At 32.1% G+C, this 24,706-nt stretch overlaps 1 long non-coding RNA gene across 1 annotated transcript in view; it reads left to right on the top strand.

Annotated features, from left to right (window-relative positions):
• LOC104653151 (uncharacterized) overlaps positions 1 to 16,881 on the top strand; it is a 33,216-nt gene extending 16,335 nt beyond the window's left edge. The window contains exons 2-3 of the long non-coding RNA XR_746413.1: positions 15,456 to 15,509; positions 15,712 to 16,881. This is a non-coding gene — a long non-coding RNA (uncharacterized LOC104653151). The remainder of the gene's footprint in view (positions 1 to 15,455; positions 15,510 to 15,711) is intronic.
• The last annotated feature ends 7,825 nt before the right edge of the window (positions 16,882 to 24,706 follow it).

The following is a 24,706-nucleotide window of genomic DNA, read 5'->3' as shown; positions in this document are numbered from 1 at the left end:
TTTGTAACAAATATTTGAAATCAATGTATATTTTATGCTTACATCGCATCTCAATTTGAACACTTAGTTAAGTAAATTAACTTTTATTTTAACTCAGTACTATTAATGTTGAATCCAAAGAGTATTGCAAGAATTGAAAAAATAAAGCTAAGTTTATTAATATATCAAAGCAATTTTTTTTTCAGTTTAGACTTGGAATTGATTCATGTAATTCTGATTATATTAAACATTTTACTGCTTTATCTTCTGGATAATATGTAAAATTTTTATTATTGACTTGTATTATGAACAGTTTTCATGTCAACAACTTTCCATACTTGTTTAGCTGAGTCACATACAATATTACCTTTCCTTGGATTCAAATGTAGCTTGCTTATATGCAATGTGACAGTAGTGAGAAAACATGAACTACATTTATATTAACTTCTTTTCTTTGATTATATTTCACCAACATTCTTTGATTTTCAACAAAATTTTAAATTAGAGTTAGTATAGTAAATCTTTATGAAATGCTTTTATACTGCAACAAAATATGTTCACATTTTTTTCTATTTGTTCATTTCTAATTTCATAAATTGGGTATGATGTCTTGCAATTGCATGTTTATATTGAATAATTTAAACATTAATATTCATGCCCCCATTTTTAAAGTTGTCCTTTTCAATCTTTTTCTCATAATTTTCTAACAGAACTTATACCTGAAATAATAGTTTTAAACATCCCTACATCTGCAATAATATTTTTGGTTTGATAGCTTAGTTAAGTCTCTAGTTCTTCCATCAAACAATAATCTAGTTCCTGTTGGGATATCTTGCAGATGTAATTAAGGTCATAAATCAGCTGATTTTAACTAGGGAAAATTATCCTGGTTAATCTTGGTGGACCTGAATAACTTAGTTAGAAGGTCTTAAAAACATGACCAGTTTCCTGAGAGAGATAGAGAGGGAAATAAAGACAAGACAAAAACATAAAAACAATAAAAACAAAACCTGCCTGTGGACTGCAGTTTTGGTTTATGCTAATTACTATCTGTAGATTCCAGCTTGCTGGTGACCTTCCTTTACTGATAGCCAGCCCCACAATCGCATAAGGGAAGGAAATAACAAAATTTTTTATTCTCTTTCCTTCTCTCAACATACACACACACCCTACTGATTCTCTTTCTTTGATTGAATTCTGACTGATATACCATCTAGAAATTATTTCATTTTTTTCAAGAATCCAAAATAATTTGTAGCTGGGCAATGTTAGAAGCTTAGCTCTTGTCAACAATTGTTTTATCTTGTTTGATGTATATTCAATTCTGATTTTAAACAACTAAGGTTGTCAGTGCTTTTTATCTATTAAGAGGAATGCTTTATCAAATTCACTATGTATTTTCCTTTTTTAAGAAGTTTTATACTTTAATTTCTGGGGTACTTGTGCAGATCATGCATGTTTGTTACATAGGTATACATGTGTCATGGTCGTGGTTTGCTGCATCTGTTGCCCCATCATCTACATTAGGTATTTCTCCTAATGCTATCCCTCCCCTAGCCCCCCAACCACTGCTATTTCTCCCTTAGCCCCCCATCTCCCAGGCTCCAATGTGTAATGTTTGCCTTCCTGTGTCCATGTGTTCTCATTGTTCAACACCAACTTATGAATGAAAACATATGGTATTTGGTTTTCTGTTCTTGTGTCAGTTTGCTGAGAATGATGGTTTCCAGATTCATCCATGTCCCTGCAAAAAACATGAACTCATCTTTTTTAATGGGTGCATAGTATTCCATGGTGAATATGTGCCGCATTTTCTTTATTCAGTCTATCATTGCTGGGCATTTGGGTTGGTTCTAAGTCTTTGCTGTTGTGAACAGTGCTGCAATAAACATATTTGTGCATGTATCTTTATAATAGAATGATTTATAATCCTTTGGGAACCCCATCTTCTCAGCCCCAAGTCTCCTTAATATGATAAACAACTTCAGCAAAGTCTCAGAATACAAAATCAGTGTGTAAAAATCACAAGCATTACTATACACCAATAATAGAAAGAGATCCAAATCATGAAAATATTCAAGTAAACAAATTACGATGGTATATTATTGCATACAAAAACACACTTGAACTGAAGCAAATTTTGTACAGTGACTAATTTTATGATGCTTTTATATGTAATAATTGAAACAATACATATTTACTATCATACCACAATAATATCTCAGATAATTCAACAGTTAAGGGGAATGTATTTTTAAACAAAAAATGAGTTAGGTTTAATTTTTTTAAATATATTTTTCAGTATTTAAATAAATTAAAAGTATTAATTATGTGCCTTCATCACAATGACTGCTTTTCAAGTGTCCAAGAGACATATATAGTTACTAGCTACTGTATTAAAAAGCACTAACCTAGGGGATACAATTCATCTGTTATCACAATACTGAGTAACTTAACAACTGATTAATTTGACTTTGCAACTTTTTTTTTAATAACTACAAGTAAAGAATATAAAATATAAAATTAGACTTCCCAGGACCAAATCCAATCTTCAAATTTTAGGTGAAATTATAAAAATTAAACCAATGCTTTTGCTACTGGTATGTACTGACTCATTAGAACAAGTCAATACAAAAAAGATATGTTATAAATATAAATGGGAAAGAACAAATGTAACTAATATAGAAAAAATAACTATTGCTCAATAAACAAGGGCTTTAAATGAGAAATCAATAAAGTGACATCAATAATTGTTAATTATTTTTTATTTCATTTCAGACCTAATTAGAATCATAAAAAAAATTTCTTAGAGAAATTGACAATCTAATTAAAAATTAATTTAAGGATCAAGGGAAACAGTTAAGAAATACAAGGACAGTTTAGAAGAAGATAATAATCATCCACAAGAAAAACATATTATTTAGATACAATGAGAAAATTAAATAGTAATGGAATAAAAATAGCTCATTAGATTAATGAACTAGCTCATTCATCCTGAATTGGCAATACACACACACATATATATATATATATATATATATATATATATATATATCCAATTTTATATTATATATATAGAGAGAGTGAGCCTCAAATTTAGTATATGATGAAGGTAGCCAAAAATCAATGAGGAAAAGATGTATAATGATAAAAATTCATTGTGTTGTAGCAATTGACTATTTTGTTGAGGTTGCTTGGGGAACAATTCTAATATCTTTCTCATTTCATTATAGACATACATTTCAAATCAAGTATCAAAACAAAAAGCAGCAAACTGATGAAAGTATCAGATTATGGAAAACTATGCTTCAAATCTTATAACAGGCTATATTATTTCTTAAAACAAATTAAAAGATATACATTATTGGTATACTGACAGCAGAAAAATTTATAGGTTTAAAGTGTGAAGTTTAATAATATTTTCTTGTAAAATTATCCATATTAAAATACTGATAATACATGTAAGCATATAAGCTAATGGACAATATTCAAATTGACAGCCAAGTAAATTCAGATGCATAAGATAGAAAAATGTTAAATTTCTGTAATGAGCAAATAAATATAAATTAAAATAATTATATAATCTATTGTATGAAGATTCACTGATAATTGAAATTTATCAATGTTATTGTTGGATAAAATAATGTGCTCTTAAATTGTTTTAGAAAGCAAAAATAGAAATAGGCCTTTGAAAGACAATTTGGCAGTTTAGATTGAATTCTTATAGGCATAAATTTTCAAGACAAATTTTACTCTTTAGTAGTAGCTAAATAATCCCTCACTTAAATGAATAAAAAATATAATTCTGGCCGGGTGCGGTGGCTCAAGCCTGTAATCCCAGCACTTTGGAAAGCCGAGACAGGCGGATCAGGAGGTCAAGAGATCGAGACCATCCAGGCCAACATGGTGAAACCTGGTCTGTACTAGAAAATACAAAAAATTAGCTGGATGTGGTGGCGTGTGCTTATAGTTCCAGCTACTCAGGGGGCAGAGGCAGGAGAATTGCTTGAACCAGGAGGTGGAGGTTGCAGTGAGCTGAAATCATCGTGCCACTGCACACCAGCCTGGCGCCTGGTTACAGAGTGAGACACTGTCTAATATACATATATATATATATATATATATATATATATATACACACACACACATATATATATATACACGCACACATATATATACACATATATATTCAATAAATATATATTTAAAATAGATATATATTTATTGAATATATTTATGTATATAATTCTCTTTTTAAGAGCAAATACTAAGAAAATAATCATTTGTTAATATATAATTTTTAGGCAGTTTTATCATTTGGGATACTAAGGAATAGTTAAATAAAATTATGTAGGCCTACCTGTGTTGACATTACTATGAAACTATTCACAAGCCATATTTTCTAAACATTTTAAATGAGTGTTATAAATATTAATTTATATTGTTAATGTAAAACTGTTCCATTTGCATGTATATATTTCAGTGTAAGTACTTAGAAAATGATTTTGGAGAAGAAAAACTGAATTCCAAAGAATGGTTTCATAATTCAAGGCATGTATCAATTAACTATATTGATTTGTGTGTATTTAGAGAGTAAACAAAAATTTGGATATGCAGAAGAATCTATATTTTTATCAATCAGCTCTTCTTGATATATAGGAGTTTTTGAGGCTCAGAATATCAGGCATGGGCACCAGAAAACAAGAGAAGCATTATTTGAAGTGTTATGGCATCCTGAATTCAACTGATACTGGAGTGCATTTTCCCACAGAAACATTATTAAATACGGTTCTTATGAAAATCACCTAAGTTAATGTATAATAGGTAGAAAGATGAATACATGATCAATAAGTGATTGATAGCTAGGTAGGTTGCATATGATTGTACATTTATTTCATGGATGAAATTTTCTCTTTACTTAAATACTGCAAATTTTAAATAACACTTGAAATTCACTGAATTCACTTAACTATTCATTGAATAGTTAAGTATGTAGTTGTTAAAATATTATTTTTCGACCGGGCACGGTGGCTCACGCCTGTAATCCCAGCACTTTGGGAGGCTGAGGCGGGTTGATCATGAGGTCAAGAGATCGAGACCATCCTGGTCAACAAGGTGAAACCCCGTCTCTACTAAAAATACAAAAAATTAGCTGAGCATGGTTGTGCGTGCCTGTAATCCCAGCTACTCAGGAGGCTGAGACAGGAGAATTGCCTGAACCCAGGAGGCGGAGGTTGCGGTGAGCTGAGATCGCGCCATTGCACTCCAGCCTGGGTAACAAGAGCGAGACTCCGTCTCAGAAAAAAAAAAAAAAAAAAAAAAAAAAAAAAAAAATATATATATATATATATATATATATATATATATATATATATAATTTTTCTATGTGAGGGACATGAAAATCAGCCAGTATTTATAGAAGATCAACCAAGTGATTGTACCTTAGTTAACATTTTAGTTGTTGCAAATCAAAACCACATTGAGATACCATCTCACACCAGTTAGAAAGGTGATCATTAAAAAAATCTGGAGACAACAGATGCTAGAGAGGATGTGGAGAAAAAGGAACATTTTTACACTGTTGGTGGGAGTATAAATTAGTTCAATCATTGTGGAAGACAGTGTGGCGATGCCTCAGGGATCCAGAAATAGAAATTCCATTTGACCCAGCAATCCTATTACTGGGTATATATTCAGAGGTTCATGAATCATTCTATTATAAAGACACAGACACACGTATGTTCACTGTGGCACTGTTTACAATAGCAAAGACCTGGAATCAACCCAAATGCCCATCAATGACAGACTGGATAAAGCAAATGTGGCACATATACACCACAGAATACTATGATGAGTTCCTGTCCTTTGTAGGGACATGGATGAATGTGCAAACCATCATTCTCAGCAAACTGACACAAGAACAGAAAACCAAACACCGCATGTTCTCACTCATAAGGGGGTGTTGAAGAGTGAGAACATGTGGACACAGGGAGGGGAGCATCACACACTGGGGTCAGTTGGCGGAGGCTAGGGGAGAGACTGCTGGGGGTAGGGAAGGGTGGGAAGGGATAAGATGAGGAGAAATGCCAGATATAGATGATGAGGGGATGGAGACCGCAAACCACCTTGCCATGTGTGTACATATGCAACAACTTGCATGATCTGCACATGTACCCCAGAACCTAAAGTACAATTAAAAACAAAAAATAAAACCCCAAAAACATGCATTTACATGCCTCACTACTGTTGAGCTCACTAGAACTTTATAATATTAATGTAGTTTGAGTAGGCCAAAGTGAGAAACTCCAATTTCTCTATAAATTTTTAATCAATTTAGAAGTCTTAAGTTTTCACAGTGAGCCCAACAGATATAAATTAAATATTAAAAACTATAGAATGAGAATAGAAATGTGACCAAAAATCCTATACCCACAAATTTTAACATTAGTTCTTAAAAAGCATCTGAAAATTTTTAAAAACAGAGGAGTGACTTTTAAACAGAGTCACACATTAATATCAGCTATTAAATTACAAATTCCCCTTCTCATCTCTGCATTTAGTTGATTAAGAAGGGAGACTGGATATGTATAATTATGGAGATTTATATATTTGTCATGCATTCATACATTTAGAAAAAAGCATTTTGCATACAAATTAGGGTTAAGACAAACTACATTTAAATTATGATATTTTATTGCTAATGTTAATAGCATATTCAGTACCAATTTAGCACTTAAGATGCTATAGTATAATGTCAGTCAACTTTGTGTCAATAATAATTGCTTAATGTTTGCAGCAAATAATTGGTAAGATGTGTTTGTCCTACTCATTAGTAGACTCTGTCTTCAGAAATTTATTTATATTTACCATTTACATATTTCCTCATAAAGCTTATGTATTTATTAATTTGTTTAATTATGAAAACTGAATGCTATGTTCATTATGTGTTGATTGCATCAATTTAAGACAGTATGACCCCTGCCCTCTGAGAAAATACATTTAACAAAAACAGAGAGAACAAAATAATAAGACATCCATTACTTACCTATACTCATGAAAAACCAACAAGTGAAATTCTAGTCTCCTAAGTGAATTGAATGGATTGGTATAATTTAGGGTAAAGAATCATGGACTTTTTTTTGTTGTGAGGTAATATTCTAATTTAACTCTGAAGTGTGAATAAAATATAACCTTGGGTGAGGGAGTGATCACATATTCTTTGTTCTCAGAAAGATGTTAAAGTGTTACAGAACTTCCCTTTCTACAGTCAAGCAAACAAAACACTTTCTGTTGTTAATGCCAAGGTAAACTTTGGCCATTTGAAAGAAATATCTGACAGAGACTCAGAGCTCATATGCCCTGGCTAATTAGAACTCCATGGTATCAGTTAATCAGAGCTCAGATGTACCAACCAAACAGAACTTAGTTTCAATCCTTCACTTGGATTAATGGACCTGATTAGGAACTTGGGCTGGAAACTGCCATAGAACCTGAACAATGTTTTTTCCTCTGGAACATAGCTTTGTTTAGAACTGAAGGCTGTCTATCCCTAATTTTCAAACTACTCACAGGAATAAAAATTTCCTCCAAATTTATTTTTAAAAGCATTTTCTTCACAAGCAACAAATATGGAAGTGAAGGAAGGAAAGGAAATGAAGGAAGGAAAGGAAAGAAAGGAAGGAAGGAAAGGAAGGAAAGGGAGGAAGGAAGGAGGGAAGAAAGGGAGGAGGGAAGGAAAGGAAGGAAAGGAAGGAAGGAAGGAAAGGAAGGAAAGAGAGAGGGAAGGAAGGAATTTTTTTAATATACAGGATTATGTAATTTTGTCAGCACTTTGGGAGGCCGAGGCGGGTGGATCACGAGGTCAAGAGATGGAGACCATCCTGGTCAACATGGTGAAACCCCGTGTCTACTAAAAATACAAAAAAATAGCTGGGCATGGTGGCGCCTGCCTTAATCCCAGCTACTCAGGAGCCTGAGGCAGGAGAATTGCCTGAACCCACGAGGCGGAGGCTGCTGTGAGCCGAGATCGCGCCATTGCACTCCAGCCTGGGTAACAAGAGCGAAACTCCTTCTCAAAAAAGAAAAAAAAAAAAAAATTGTCATCCAAAATTATAAAGTGTTGTTTGTATTTGTCATAAAATGAAAAAGTAGATCAAAGTGAAAGAGATACTGAAATAGGACACATAGTTTTGCAGATTTTAAGCAGTAAATCCAATCACTGTATAATTAAATATCTTTTCAAAGATTATTGGTTAGAAGAGTAAAATGAGGGTCCTAGACCAAGTCTAATGCAAAGATCTAGTTGTACATGAGTACATGCCTGGGAAGGAGAGACGTTAAACCGTGTTGAATAGCTGATTCAGATCCATACTTTCTTAAAGTGAAAAAAGAGAGGAGGCATCCATGCCCAGATATAATGACACCAAATGCCTGTGGATACAAGAGCTTTTCCAGTGCTGTGCTGAATACTGGGGTGCTAAAAATTAAATGAAGATGTGTTTTGTAGGACAAAGGAAATCATATTTGGTGACAGGTTGTTGAATACAACAAATGTGAATTGAAACTGTGATTTATCCTCCCACTCTTTGTCATAATAGATTTCAGGATAATTGTTCCCATTTAAAAAGTCAGTAATAATGACAAAAGAACTTCGGAAAGTATATGCATTAATGTTGGAGGAAAAAAGGCAAGAACAAGCTCTGCGAATGACAGGTGAAAAATAAATTTCTCAAGATGAATTTCAGTGAAATTGGAGCAGTTTTCAGAGAAAATATCTCCAGAATTTCAAATACATTTTAGGCTTCAAAAATTTTTCAGATTACATGAACCCAAAATGAAATCCTGAGGGAAAAAAACAGAGATTAAAAAATGCAAAGGTAAAACTATAAACTTGATATGAAAATGAAAATGCAATTAAGCATTGAATGGTAGATTAGAGGCAATAAAGCACATATGTCTATAAATACAGTCGAATGCATTGTGGAAAAATAGAGGGAATCGTAAGACTTTAAATTGGAGAAGAAAAACCCAAATAATAATTATGGGCTAGTTCATAGATATTGAGGACTATTGTATATAAAATAAATGTGAACCTGCAGCTCTGGAAGAGGAAAGAAATGATACTGATAATAATACATTTGTTTAAGATATAATACGTTAAGATCATGTATGTTAAAGATATAATACAATATATTGGAGAGAATAATTAAGGTCCTCCAAAATTATTATTCTCAATAAAAGCAAGGAAAGCATTAGCAAAACTGTCATAGTGAACTTTTCAAAATTCATGAATTAAAACTTGAAATAACCTTGAGAGCATTTATTCAAGAAAATGACTAAATAGGTAAAAATACTGAGATATGTGGCATTGCAACCTTTTTAATGCAGTCCCCTCTGTCCTCAGCTCTGGGTTAACTTTGAAACCCAACAGTCCACAATAATGATAGCATACAGGAAGCTTATGTAGGTAATAGAAAAGGGTTGGAGTTTCTTTAAAGCCTCATTCTCAGAGAGTGGTAATTATTTGAGCTGTCTAACATTTCCTTGGATAACTCCACAAACCAGGCTTGTCATTATTTTACATGACTCAGTCATAACCTAGTGTGAACAAGTAGTCTTTACTTAAGATGTGCTTGCTAAAAACAAGCAGTGGCAATTGGATAAACTACAGCTTCCTGAGATCGAGATAAAAGTTGGGGTAAATGTCAGGCTGACAGATATTTAAAATAAACTGGAAAAGGAGGTGTCCATAGTGGGCTTGAAAAGCTTTAATATATTCCTGGAAAGCTAAAGAGCTGTATTTGCAAGGTTGTGTGCATGTACAGTCATGTGGCTTAATGTCAATAAGAAACAAATTGTAACAAGAACTGTTAGTTGCTTGCCTGAACATTGACAGTGTGTCCCCAAATGCACAGAGTACCTTGGCAAATGCTGAAAGACATATTTATACCAGGCATTTAACCTAATACCTATCCAATCCTTAGCTGATGACAAAACTAACTGAGATGAAATTTCAGTAGCTACAACCAACAAAGAATACAGACTTGACAAAATTAATTCAAGAAATAAATTTAAAAAAAAAAACACAGCAAGAACAGCAACAACAACAAAATACTGGGGATAGAAGAGAATCTGACTACAAGATTTGCCATTATATATTACTCAATATTTAAGTTTTTATCAAAGAACATATGAGACATGCAAACCAATAAGAAATATGGCTCATATACAGGACAAAATAAGATCAATATAAACTGCACTACAGGAAGGACAAATATTGGAATCATAGAGGAAACGTGAAGTTGGCTATTTAAAGTATGTTCAAATAACTAAAAAAATCTTATCTAAAGAACTATTGGAAAATATTAGAATAATGTATCATCAAATAATGGGAAATATCACGAAAAATATATAAGTTATTTACAAGTTTATGATGCAAATGATTGAGTCAAAACATACAATAATAATTAAAATAAATTCACAGGGGGACTCAATGGAATATTTGAGCTTTCAGAAATAAAAATGGGTTACATTGAAGGTAGGTCAATTTATACTATCCAGTCTGAGGGACTGAGAGAAAAAAGAATCAAGAAAAATGTTGGACAAAGCCTTTGAGACCTGTGAGATACCATTGTGCATATATATATATATATATATATACTCATAATGAGAGTCACAGGAGAAGGAGAAAGAGAAGGATCAGAAGGGGAAGAGAGAAGAGGGGAGGAAAAGGGGAAGAAAGAATATTTGAAATAATGTCTGAAAACTTCCCAAATTTTGATGAAAATTGTTGATCTACATGTCTAGAAACTCAAAAAGAAATAAACTCAATAACCCAGACACAGAAATATCAGAAACTAACAAAAGTCAAAATAGGAAAAAGAAGCGTTTTTCATTTATATCATTTTATTGAAATATTAATTATGTATAAATACATATATAATTATTCCATATTTAACATTTTCAACAAAAACATATGAGCCACGGCCTAAAAATTACAAACTTGTGACTCATATACTGGAAAAAAAGAGGTCTATAGAAACTACCCTACGGGAAGCAGAAATTTTTGATTTATAGAGAATAATATGAAGTTGGCAGTTTATGTTCAAAGAAGTAAAGAAAATCTGTCTAAAGATTATGAGAATTGTACCTATCTATATATTCTATAATATCTATAAACATAATGCATATTATGTGTAATATGTAAAAACATATATATCTTATATTAAATATATAAATCTAATAAATATACTAGATTAAATATTATATAGGTATATATTATATTAAAATATATTAAATATATTAAATATATATTTTATATAAATATATGAAATATTTTATATTCACAATATTTTATATTAATATATAACATATTTTATTATAAAATTAATCTATATTAATATATAGATATATTTTTAATATAAGTATATATAAATAACCTACATATTAATATAAATAATCCATTCTATATTATAAATTCTAATACATGATATATATATTTCATGGTATATTATGCATAAATATATGAATAATATACAATGCAATATATAATATATATTATTTATATATTCATACATAGGTACAACTCTCATATTCTTTATTCAAGAGTTCATATATGCATTCCTAAATTTTATATTTAAATTTTATACATATATCAAAGCATCACATTGTACCTATAGGTACCTATTTTTGCATTGCTACCTACAGGTACAATGTGATGTTTTGATATATATATTCAATTCAAAATGATTAAATCTAACTAATTACCATACCAATCATCTCATCCATTCTTTTTTGTTGTTGTTGAGACATTTAAAATTTGCCCTCTGCAAATTTTTAAATAATAGATAAATTATTAACTGCAGTCACCTTGCTGTGTGGGAGATTTCAAAAACTCCTTTCATATGTTGAATTAAAACATTATGCCCATTGACAAATATTTCCTCTGCCAATCCTTAGCCTCTGATAACCAGCATTCTCCTTTCTACTTTTATGTGTGAATTTTTTAGATTCACAATAGCAGTGAAATCATGCAATATTTGACATTTTGTACCTGGCTTATTTCACTCAGCATAATGTCTTCCCAGTTTATTTTTGTTATTTATGTTATTGCCAGGGAGAGAATTGTCTTCTTTTTTAAGGCTGAATAGCTTTCCATTGTGCATGTATCTAATATTTTCTTTATCTCTTCATCTGTTTAGATGCTTAGGTTTATTTTACATCTTGGCTATTGTGAATAGCATTTCAATGATATGAGTGCAGACATATCTTCAGTATATTGGTTTCAGTTCCATTAGACGTATGTCCAGAAGTTGGATTGCTAGATCATATAGTGGTTCTATTGTTCCTCTAGCTATTTAGAATTTTCTACAAGACATTGAGGACCATTTTTCATGGCTGTATTAACTTCCATTTCCACTAACTGTGCAAAGATTCCATTTTCTCCACAGCATTACCAACACTTGTTCTTCTTTTAATCATAGTCATTGTAATAGGTGTAATGTGATATCTCATTGAAGAGTTAATTTTTATTTCCCTAAAAATTGGAGATATTCAATGTATTTTTATGACTCTACTGGCCATTTGTTTGCCTTATCTTAAGAAATCTCTGCCTAGGTTCTTTGCTCATTTTTTATTTGGTTATTTGTTTTCTTACTAGTGAGTTGTTTGAGTTCCTTATGTATTTTGGATACAAATCCCTTATCAGATGTATGGTTTTAAAGTATTTTCTTCCACTCTGTGGGTTATCTATTCACTCTGTTGGTTTCTTTTTTTATAATTTTTTTTTCAGTTCAATGTAATCATTTTATATATTTTTACTGTTGTTACCTGAGCTTTCAAAGTCATATCCAAAAAATCATTGATCAAAATGTCATGAAACATTTTTTCTATGTTTTCCTCTGGTAGTTTTATGTTTTGGGGTTTTATTTTAAATCTCTAATTTTAAGTTTGTTTATATATGATGTGAGATGAGAATACCATTTCATTGTTCTGCTTATGGAAGTCCACTTTTTTGAACAACATCTTTTGAAGAGACTATCCTTTTTCTGTTGTGTGTTCTTGGGACTTGTGCTGCAAATCAACTCACCATAAAAGTATAAGTTTATTTATGGGTTTTTCACTGTGTTACATTGGTTTATGGATCTAGTTCTATGCTAGTACTAGCATCTTTTGATCACAGTTACTTTAAAGTATGTTTTGTAATCGTGATGTGTGACACATTCAGTTTTCTTCTTTTTGCTCAAGATTGCTTTGACTATTCAGGATCTTTTGTAATTCCATATGTACTTTAGAACTTTTTTCTATTTCCATAAAAATTACCATTGAAATTTTGTAGAGATCATTACATCTGTAGATTTCTTTGAATAGTGTGGACACTGTCAAAATTAATTATTCCGAGTAATAAACATAGGTTATCTTTCCATTTATTTGTGTTGTTATCAATTTATTTTATCAGTATTTTATAGCTTTTGATATACAGATTTTTCACCTCCTTGCTTAAATTTATGCCTAAGTATTTTTGTTGTTGCTGCTGCTACTACTGTAAATGGGATCGTTTCTTCAATTTCTCTTTCAGCGTTCATTGCTAATGCATATAAGTGCTACTGATTTCTGCATGTTGATTTTGTATCCTGAAAACTTACTGTGTTTATTTGTTTTAATTTTTTGGTGGAGTCCTTAAGGTTTCCCATTTATAAGATCATGTTGTCAGCATACAGAGATAATTTTACCTTGTCCTTTCTAATTAGGATGCATTTTATTTTTTCTCTTGCCTAATTGCTCTGTCTAGTACTTCCAGCACAATGTTGGAAAGAAACAGTGAGAATGGACATCCTTATTTGGTTTCTGTTAACAGAGTAAAAGAATTCAAATTTTAACCATTGATTTATAATATTAGCTTTTAGCTGATCATGTGGAGTGTTTATTGTGTTGCGATGCATTCCATCTGTAACTAATCTGTTGAGAGCTTTCACCAAGAACAGTTGTTGAATTTTGTCAAATGCTTTTTATTTTGCACTAAGACGATTACGTATTTTTGGCATTTATTCTGTTAATGTGGTACATCCAATTTACTGATTTGCATACGTTGAACCATTCTTGCATCTCAAAGATAAATCCCACTTGCTCATAGTGCATGGTTCTTTCAATGGGTCATTGAATTAGATTCCCTCATATTTTGTTGAGGATGTTTGCATATATGTTCACTAGTTATATTGTTCTATAATTTTCATTTCTTGTATTGTCCTTGTCTGTCTTTGGTATGTAGGTAATACTTGCCTAAAAAAAATGAGTTAGAAGCATTCCATCTATTTGAATTTTTAGAAAGAGTTTGAAAAAGATCCTATTAGCTTTTCTTTAAATGTTTGGTAAAATTTAGCAGAGAAGCGATTATGTATTAGGCTCTTCTTTGATGGGGAAACTTATTACTGGTTCAACTTCTTTACTCATTATTGGTCTATTCAGATTTTTAATTTTTTCATGATTCAGTCTTGATAGGCTGTAGGTGACCAGAAATTTATCTGTATCTTCTAGGTTATTTAGGTTGTTTGTGTATAATTATTCCTAGTAGTTTATTACAATTTTTGTTTCTATCGTATCAGTTTAATTTTGTTCATTTTATTGGTTTTTATTTATTTATATCTTCTGTTTTTTTCTCAATTGCTCTATTGAAGAATTCTTCAATTTTATCTTTTCAAAAATGCTCTTAGTTTTGTTGATTTTTAAAATTATTTTCTGGGGATGGGGCACAGTGGCTTTCACCTGTAATCTCAGCATTTTGGGAGGCTGAGGTGGGTGGATAACTAGATCAGGAGTTCAGGACCAACTTGGCCAAGATGGTGAAACCCCATCTGTACTAAAAATACAAAAACAAAATTAGCGAGGGGTGGTGGCAGATGTCAATGAGCCATAGTTTTTGTCTGAATATAATCCTATGTTTTGCAGAGATTTTGTTTATTTTAAAAATGTTTTATTTTTATTTTTGTCTGACTGAGTTGATTCAAATAACTGGTCCTTGAGCTCTGAAATTCTTTCCTGCTGTTGGTCTGTTCTGCTGTTAATACTTCCAGTTGTCTTATTACATTCATGTGAGGTTTTCAATTTGGTCCGATAACTTTGTTTCTCTCTGAAAATGACTATTTTGTCTTTCAGATCTTGAAATGTTTTATTGGACTACTTTGATTTCTTGGATTATTTTGCAACATTCTCCTGACCTTCAGTGATCTTCCCTGCCATTCTGATTCTGATTTTTTTGTTGTTGTTGTTACTTTGATTTTAAGTTCAGGGATACATGTGCAGGTTTGTTACATAAGTAAACTTGTATCATGGAGTTTTGTTGTACAGATTATTTTATCACTCAGGTATTAAAACTAGTATTCATTAATTATTTTTCTAGATCCTCTCCCTCTTCCCAGCAGACCCACCTTATAAGAGATACTGAACTTTAACAGATTCTAATTTCTATGTCTTTATTTCAGCAATTTCATTATGATCAAGAACCATTGATAGGGAGCTAATGTAGTTATTTTGTGGTAAGAAGATACTCTGGCTTTTTAGAGTTGCAAGACATTTTGCGCTAGTTCTTTCTTATCTGTGTGAGCTATGTTTTTTTAATCCTTGAATTTATCCTTTAGACAGAACTTTTTGCTTTTATATTATTTGATGCTCTTGAGAGGCTGACTATAATGGAAGCTGGGTTTAGTTGACTGGCTTTATATCTGAATGATTTCACAGGGCCAAGGCACAGCTCAGCACTCTTGGACTACATACTCTGACCTTAGAGGACTTGGACCAGGCCCACAGCTTTGTTCTCTTGCTTCTTGAGGTTAAGTGTATGCTATAGCGGAAGGGCCAAGGTGTTCCTATCTTCTGGGAAAAATGCTACAATACCGGGTGACAGCAAAAGTACTTCATCTGAGTGATGGCAATGGAATCTGCATGTGTGCATTAGCAGCAGCAATGTGGTGGTAGAATCTATATATGCATATTCCAGATATATCACTTGTAAGCTCTAAATGTACTTAACACCACACACCCAAAATATGTGAAGAGAAGACACATAATCAAAGAGAGAAATAGAAGTTAGATATAATTCAGTACTCTACATTCAATAGTGAATAGTATACCTAGGCAGATCAATAACAAAATAGAATATGTGAATAACACAGCAACAGTACAACATAATAAAATCTGCTATACACATAAAAAATACAACACACAACAAACCTGTATACATGGTTTTCTCAAGTGTATGTGAAACTTTCTCCAGAATATACTGTATGATACATTATAAAACATATCTTAATGTTTTTCTTTAAATGATATAATACAAATATGTTCTCAGACTACAATGAAAGAAAGTTAGAAAGTGATAATGGGAGAAAATTTTGGAAATTCACAATTTTGTGGAAATTTTTAAAATAACTGGTTAAAGAGGAAGTCACAATAGAAGTCAGAAAACACCTTGGGAATAATGAATACAGACACATAACACACTAAAATGTATGGAATGCAGCTAATGCAGTGCTTAGAGGGGAATTTATTTTTTATCTGGCTCTCTTACAGGAAAGAAATATTTCAAATTAATACTATAAATTTTCACCTTCAAAAATTAAAAAAAAAAGTAGAGCAAACCACATCCAAAATAAATGCAAGGAAATAGTATATATTAAAACAAAAAATGAAATAGAGAATAGAAAGTTCAATAAAGTTATTAATAAAACCAAAAGTTGATTCTTAGAAAATATAAACCTTTAATCAACTGATAGAGAAAAACCCACATATTTGAATAAATAGAATAACTTGATTGCAGATATAAATATCATTATATCTTTGGTGGTGATAAGTGAGGAAGTATATATCTGGCCTCTCTGGATATCTGTGTAAAATAAAATGTTAGGTGGATATGATAATGATATATCGAGATTTGAAGAGTGGAAAAAATTGGAATTACCATTGCATTGGAGGTCATTCAAGATCATGAATCTTAGTAGATTTTATAGATAGGTAGGTTAATGATTATGAATATTTCATTTCTAATCATCTATTCTGCTTGGGATTTTTTCTATCAGTATAAAACTTCCTTAGTATGCACGTGGAGAAATCAGGTATTTGAGTTTTTCCCAAAGTTCTCTCTGTCTCTGTTTCTCTCTCTTTTTTACTCTCTCTCTTTTCTTTGATGAGACAAGGTGAAATGAAAGAAGTGATGGAGTATTATTATTAAGAAATTAGGCTGAAGGATATTAATTAACTTATGTTAGCACAAATAGTTAATAAGTAACAGAGCTAAGATGTAAATCTAGAGAACATCTGACAAAAAGAAAAAATTCATAAACCTCTTACCACTATTTATCCCACAGGAAAAGTGGCATGGTTTAACATGACAGACACTGCTCAAATTTCATCATATTTCTTGCTGTATTTCCAAACACAGGTAGGTGATTGTTTTGATAGCATCTTTCAACCTGAGTGCAGAAAACACTTATCTTTATGATGGAGCCAATACAGTGATTCACCCATGCTTGTCCAAGGCCACTTGAGAGTCATGATGCAGAACTCTAAAGCATAAAAGTAATTTTTTGAGCAACAAAGCAAAAATAAATGAATAACTATACCACATAGAAATGCCATAAGTTCAGAGACAGCAGATGTGCACAATACACTATTAAATTTACCTTTGGCATTATAAAATACCCTGTAACAGATACAATGTGCATGATTTTAATTGAATAACACAATGAAAACAAAGTTTGTATGAAACCACATCCATCTTCTAATATAGCCATTATGAATGTGTTTGTATTTTATATTATTTTCTGAAATCAATTTGCAACAATAAAGTAGTGAACAAGATTAGCAGCTTTAGTTATTGAGTAGGGATGGTTTATAATGCATACATAAAATGTTTCTCTCAGCTTATTAAGTTTTGCATTAAAATAATCAGTAAATAATGGAATTTTTCCAATAAACTATTTTGACATAGTATTAGCAGCAATATAAGTATAAATCAATTCTGCAAGCCCTGATAAAAGAGATTGAAGAGAAAGGATTTACAGTTTGCCTGTGCAATTATTTATGGATGAATTGTTTATGTTTCAGTGAAGAAAATAACAAATATTTCAGCAGAAATCTGGATCTATTTCTATTTTTATCCTCCTATTTTAACTAGAGTCTCGGGAATTGTTTGAGGCAACAGTTTTGTACCAAACAAACAAACAAACTGTACCAAATATGCACTGCAGGAGTTAATTAGAAGTATACATGATCAGTCGGTGCAAAACCCTCTGAGCTTATAAATTCCCAGTCATATTTCTGTGTTATCTCTCATTCTTTTTAGAATTAAAAGTGAAAATAGAACTATGGTGTATTGGAATGGAATAAAATTACAACAAACAGTGAAGGCAAGAAAACATTAGGTATAGGATGTGCATTCAGAATACTCTGGTGCCTTTGGTATTCTAATATGCAAATGTTATATTGTAAGCACATGAGGATTATCAGTCTTTTACACGTGGAGGGATAATACTGTAATAAAAGTATCTGTAGTCATCAAATACTTATATTATTAATATATCAATTTACCATTTTCAATTAAAAAATAACAGCTATTATGAATCAAATGTGCCTTCCCCAAATTCATAAGTTTAAGCCCTAATCCCCATCATGTTGGTATTTGGAGGTTTGCTTAGATAGGAATGGAAGGTGCTGGAGTCCACTCAGCCTAATAGCTTCCCAATGAAGACAAAAAATAAATAAATAACATTAAGGTTAAATTTACTTAAACAATAAGATGCTAGGAGAAAGGATCTTAAAACACCGTAGTATACTCTTAATGAGAGTGATTAAGTATATAGTCTCCCATCCAAGTACTACCCAGGCTTACTCTGCTTCACTTCTGAGATCAGACAAGATCAGGCAGGTTCTGGGTGGCCAAAATTTATTTTAAGTTTTAAACAAAATTTGGTGATTCCATGGACACAGATGACCCCATGGAACATTACACATAAGGGCCTGCTGGGGGGTGCAGGGCAAGGGGAGAGAGGGATTTAGGACAAATACCTAATGCATGAGATGCTTAAAATCTAGATGACAGGTTGATAGATGCAGCAAACAATCATGGCACATGTATGCCTATGTAGCAAACCTACACATTCTGCACATAGATCCCAGAACTTAAAGTAAAATAAAAATAAAATTAAAAAAAAAAGAAAGCACACCAACCAAACCAAACAACTCACCAGCAATATACAGTCATTCTTGCTAACCAATAAAACGACTTACTTATTTAAAAAAAAAGTATACAGTCTCATCATCACTCTAGTATTTCTACAAGGGAGAAATTTGTTTTCCTGTTTTACTTAAACAACAACAACAACAACAACAACAACAAAACCAAATAAAAAGTTATAGATACAACATTGTTAAGTAGTACTTTACAATTTTAAAAGTTATTGAAATTTGTTAATTATACATCTAAGCATTCACAATATGATACAGTTGCCAAAACTTTTAGTAATAATCTATAAAAATGAGCTTCATTTTTATAGATGTCCTGAATGGTATTGCCTAGGTTATCTTCTAGGGTTTTTATGGTGTTAGGTCTTATGTTTAATCTTTAAGCCATTTGGAGTTAATTTTTTTATAAGTGTAAGAAAGGAGTCCAGTTTCAGCTTTCTGCATATGGCTAGCCAGTTTTCCCAACACCATTTATTAAACAAGGAATCCTTTCCCCATGGGTATAGGCAAGGACTTCATGACTAAAACACCAAAAGCAATGGCAAAAAAGCCAAAATATACAAATGGGATGTAAATAAACTTAAGAGGTTCTTCACAGCAAAAGAAGCCATCATTAGAGTGAACACACAACCTACAGAATGGAAAAAAAAAATTTGCAATCTACCCATCTGACAAAGGGCTAATATCCAGAATCTACAAAGAAGTTAAACAAATTTACAAGAAGGAAACAACCCCATCAAAAAGTGGGCAAGGATATGGACACTTTTCGAAAGAAGAGGTTTATGCAACCAACAAACATATGAAAAAATGCTCATCATCACTGGTCATTAGAGAAATGCAAATAAAAACCACATGGAGATATCATATCACGTGTTAGAATGGCAAAAGATGCTGGAGATGATGTGGAGAAAAGGGAATGCTTTTACACTGTTAGTTGGAGTGTACATTAGTCCAGCCATTGTAGAAGACAGTGTGGTGATTCCTCAAGGATCTAGAACTAGAAATACCGTTTGACACAGCAATCAAATTACTGGGTATATGCCCAAAGAATTATCATTATCTGACAAAGACACATGCACATGTATGTTAATTGTGGCACTGTTTACAATAGCAAAGTCTTGGAACCAACCCAAATACCCATCAATGAAAGACTGGATAAAGAAAATGTGACACATAACCATCATGGAATACTATGCAGCCATAAAAAGGATGAATTCATGTCCTTTGCAGGGACATGAATGAAGCTGGAAATGATCATTCTCAGCAAACTGACAAAAGAACAGAAAACCAAACACTGCATGTTCTCACTCAGAAGTGGATTTTGAACAATGAGAGCAGATGGACACCAGGAGGGGAACATCACACACCAGGGCCTGTTGGGGGCTGGGGAGCTAGGGAAGGGATAACAGGGGGTGGGGAGATTGGGGAGGGATAACATTAGTAAAAATACCTAATGCAGGTGATGGTGAGATGGATGCAGCAAACTACCATGGCGTGTGTATACCTATGTAACAATCCTGCATAATCTGCACATGTACCCCAGAACTTAAAGTATAATAAAAATATTTTAACAATTAAAAAATGAGCTTTATATTATTGATCAATAATTATTACCTAATTATATTCTATTGAATGATTAGGGCTAAAATTTACTTACAAACTAACCCAAGTATTTTAGTATAACATTAATATCTCTGACTATCCACTCCTTCAAATATACTTTTCTATCTCCTATTGGAGCCTGATAAACAGTGACTTGTAATTAGTATCCAGAATCTTCTGAAAATAATTATACTTTTATGGATAGCAAAATGGTAGCTTTTTGTGTTTGAAGATGTCTCAACAAGGGCTTTACAAACTGGCTCTTCTCTACCATTTGATATAATTGTGGACCAGTAAAAAAAAAAAAAAAAAAAACAAAAAGCAAAACCTGGGTAAGTCAATTGTAGTAAGCAGTAATTCTGTTAAAATTTGAAAAATATTTTGAGTTCTACATAAAATTGTAAAAAAAAAAAGTGCAACCCCATTATCATTTGTACAACTAGGCAAACATTTCAGTTGATTTCAACTCAATTATATATTATGCTAATAAATTTCTAGAAATATTCAACATAAGTTTTGGGGGAGTAAAAAGATTAAAATGATATCTAACAGGTATATAAACTAAAAAAGAAAACAGCCATTTTCCCCCTCTATGTGCTCTACTGTAAACCCTGGAAATGTATGTAGAGACACACAAAATCATTTTGACTATGGATGGTGATATTTGAGAATATTTTCAAAATGTTTTAAATTTATGTAGAGAATATGAATATACATGGTTATCTGGGTAGACATTTAAAACAAGAAAAAATGATATACAAAAGAAGTTTGAGAAAGGTTACAAGGTGGTTAAGATATAAAGGTTGTACACATATTATCTTGTATATCTTTTATATATATCATATGTATATATCATATATATATATATATCACTGTATGTCTGACATTGTTGGAAATGTCTTATATAACTTGAAATAGACATAGACAAATACTTTATAACTAAAACATGAAAAGCAATTGCAACATAAGCCAAAACTGGCAAATGGGATCTAATTAAAGGAGCTTCAGCACAGCAAAAAAACAAAACCAAAACCAAAACAAAACAAAACAAAAAACTATTACAGAGTGAACAGGAAACCAACAGAAGGGAAGAAAATGTTTGTGATCTCTCCATCCATCTGACAAAGGGCTAATATCCAGAATCTACAAGGAGCTTAAATTTACAATCAAAACATAAACAGCACCATCAGAAAGTGAGCAAAGGATATGAACAGACACTTCTCAAAAGAATTTATGTTATGCAGCCAACAAACATATGAAAAATAGCTCATCATCACTTATCCTTAGAGAAATGCAAATCAAAAACTACAATGAAGTATCATCTCATGCAAATTAGAATGGCGATCATTAAAAAATCAGGAGACAACAGATGCTGGAGAGAATGTGGAGAAATAGAAACACTTTTACACTCTTGGTGGAAGTGTAAATTAGTTCGACCATTGTGGAAGACAGTGTGGTGATTCCTCAAGGATCTGGAACCAGAAATATCATTTGACACAGCAATCCCATTATTGAGTATATATCCAAATGATTATAAATCATTCTACTATAAAGACACATGCACACATATGTTTATTGTGGTACTATTTATAATGGCAATGACTTGGAACCAACCCAAATGCCCAAAAATGATAGACTGGATAAAGAAAATATAGCACATATACACCATGAAATACTATGCAGCCATAAAAAATGATGAGTTCATGTCCCTTGCAGGGACATGGATAAAGCTGGAAGCCATCATTCTCAGCTAACTAATACAGGAACAGAAAATGAAACATCACATGTTCTCACTCATAAGTGGGAGTCGAACAGTGAGAACACATGGACACAGGGAGAAGAACATTACACATCAGGGCCTGTCAGGAGTTGGAAGGGGAGGGAGAACATTAGGAGAAATCCCTAATGCATGCAGGGCTTAAAACCTAGATGATGGGTTTATAGGTGCAGCCAACCACCATGGCACCTGTATGCCTATGTAACAAACCTGCACATTCTGCTCGTGTATCCCAAAACTTAAAGTAAAAAAAAAAAAAAAAAAAAAAAAAAAAAAAAAAAAGGAAAGAAAGAAGAAATAGTACAGCGACGTTGATATTTTATTTTCATTCAAAATAATCAACTGCCACACAGAAAGTGGTAGAGCTAGGATTCTAACTTAAAAGCCATTGCATATCCCACTATATTATTCATAGTTTATGTTAAGGAACACCTTTTATGTTAGAAAACATACTGACACAATATAATTATTAGATTGCTTATTTTAGCTATTTTAAAAATAACTTAGCAGGGTAATGATAATTATATTTGGAAGTTAACAATAGAACTACAGTTGTGGTGATGACAGTTAAGATGCAATTATAATACCTATGTGGGATACATTCTTACTTCTAAGGTAGAAATACATTTTTGCAATGGAGGAAGTGCTAAATGAATGCCGAGACTATTGAACAAATAGCTTATGTTGATTTGGCCTCTCCAATATAAAAGCTATCCTCTCCTAACAATGTTATAACATTCATATACCCAAACTTCCACCAAGAATTAGAGTATTTTAAAAAACTAAAATTAGTTTAGATACAATAGATTGGGTTTTATTCTAGAAGTGAATAGCCTAGTTGTTACAAGGGATTCAAGGTTCACATGTTCTTCCCTTATCATAAGCATGCATAGTACAGAGATTACCCGTGAATGGAATAGGAAGGAAAGGGAAAAATGCAATTGCTGTTCTCCAGTATTTGAACAGACAGTTGCAATTACGTTTGTAATAAGTTTAGACAGAGTCTAAAAGGAGATAGGAACCCTGTACTATATATTTAAGTACAATATTCTCATAGTCATTCTTAGCTCAGGTTCATTGCTTCTTTATTATAGAAAGTCTTTCTCTTTCCATTTGCATCAACACGCTCTCTCCACTTCAGTGATCTGTCGTTGCTCAGCCCAGATTGAATTTCAATGCCTAATTTCTATGACATCAAGAAGCCTTAAAAATGGACCTATATTCTTTGGCCTGTTTCCCAACAATTTAACATCATAAATAATTTTAAAACTGAAAGGAAAATACATTTTTAGTATAATTATATTTTAACATAATGTTCTTATTTACTCAGTACTCTATTTTTCCACATTTTCGGTATGTGTAAAGCAATAGATGTTTTCAATTTGTGGAATAGAAAAGCAAACTGCTGAGATAAATTTTACTGTATCATCCGTTATTAAAAATATTTGTTGAAAGGACAGGCGCGGTGGCTCAGGCCTGTAATCCCAGCACTTTGGGAGACCAAGGCAAATGGAGGTCAGGAGTTCGAGACCAGTGTTGGCAAGATGGTGAAACCCCGTATCTACTGAAAATACAAAAAAAAAAAAAAAAAAAAGCTGTATATGGTGGCACATGCCTGTAATCCCAGCTACTTGGGAGGCTGAGGCAGAGAATTGCTTGAGCCCAGATCATGCCACTGCACTCCTCCAGCCTAGGCAACGAGAGCAAACTCTTGTCTCAAAAAAAATCAAAACAACAACAACAACAACAACAACAAATCAACCTTGTTGAAATACAGCAATAAAAGGTCTAAATTATAAAAGATTTTTCAATTAGTACAGGTGTAAAAAATTATGTAGGTAGCAATATGATTTTTTATTCAGTGTAGGTTACCACAGTAGTAACCCAAAAATATTTTGCTTACTGTTGAATCTACCAGGTTTGTATTTAAGAAAATTTTATTAAAAATTAATTTCCCTAATAAGAAGTTACAAACTGAGATTACCTATGTATTCATACTTAATTGTCATTACAAATTGCAGAGATTTCAGCCACATTATAATTTTCTTCTATTAGAAATAGTTTCTAAATTCTAAAAAGAGGCTCTAGGACAAACAAAACAAAATAAAAGAGAAC

The sequence above is a fragment of the Saimiri boliviensis genome, chromosome 2 (genome assembly GCF_048565385.1).
Source record: "Saimiri boliviensis isolate mSaiBol1 chromosome 2, mSaiBol1.pri, whole genome shotgun sequence".
Lineage (NCBI taxonomy): Eukaryota > Metazoa > Chordata > Mammalia > Primates > Cebidae > Saimiri > Saimiri boliviensis.
This window is presented reverse-complemented; position numbering and strand designations above follow the sequence as displayed.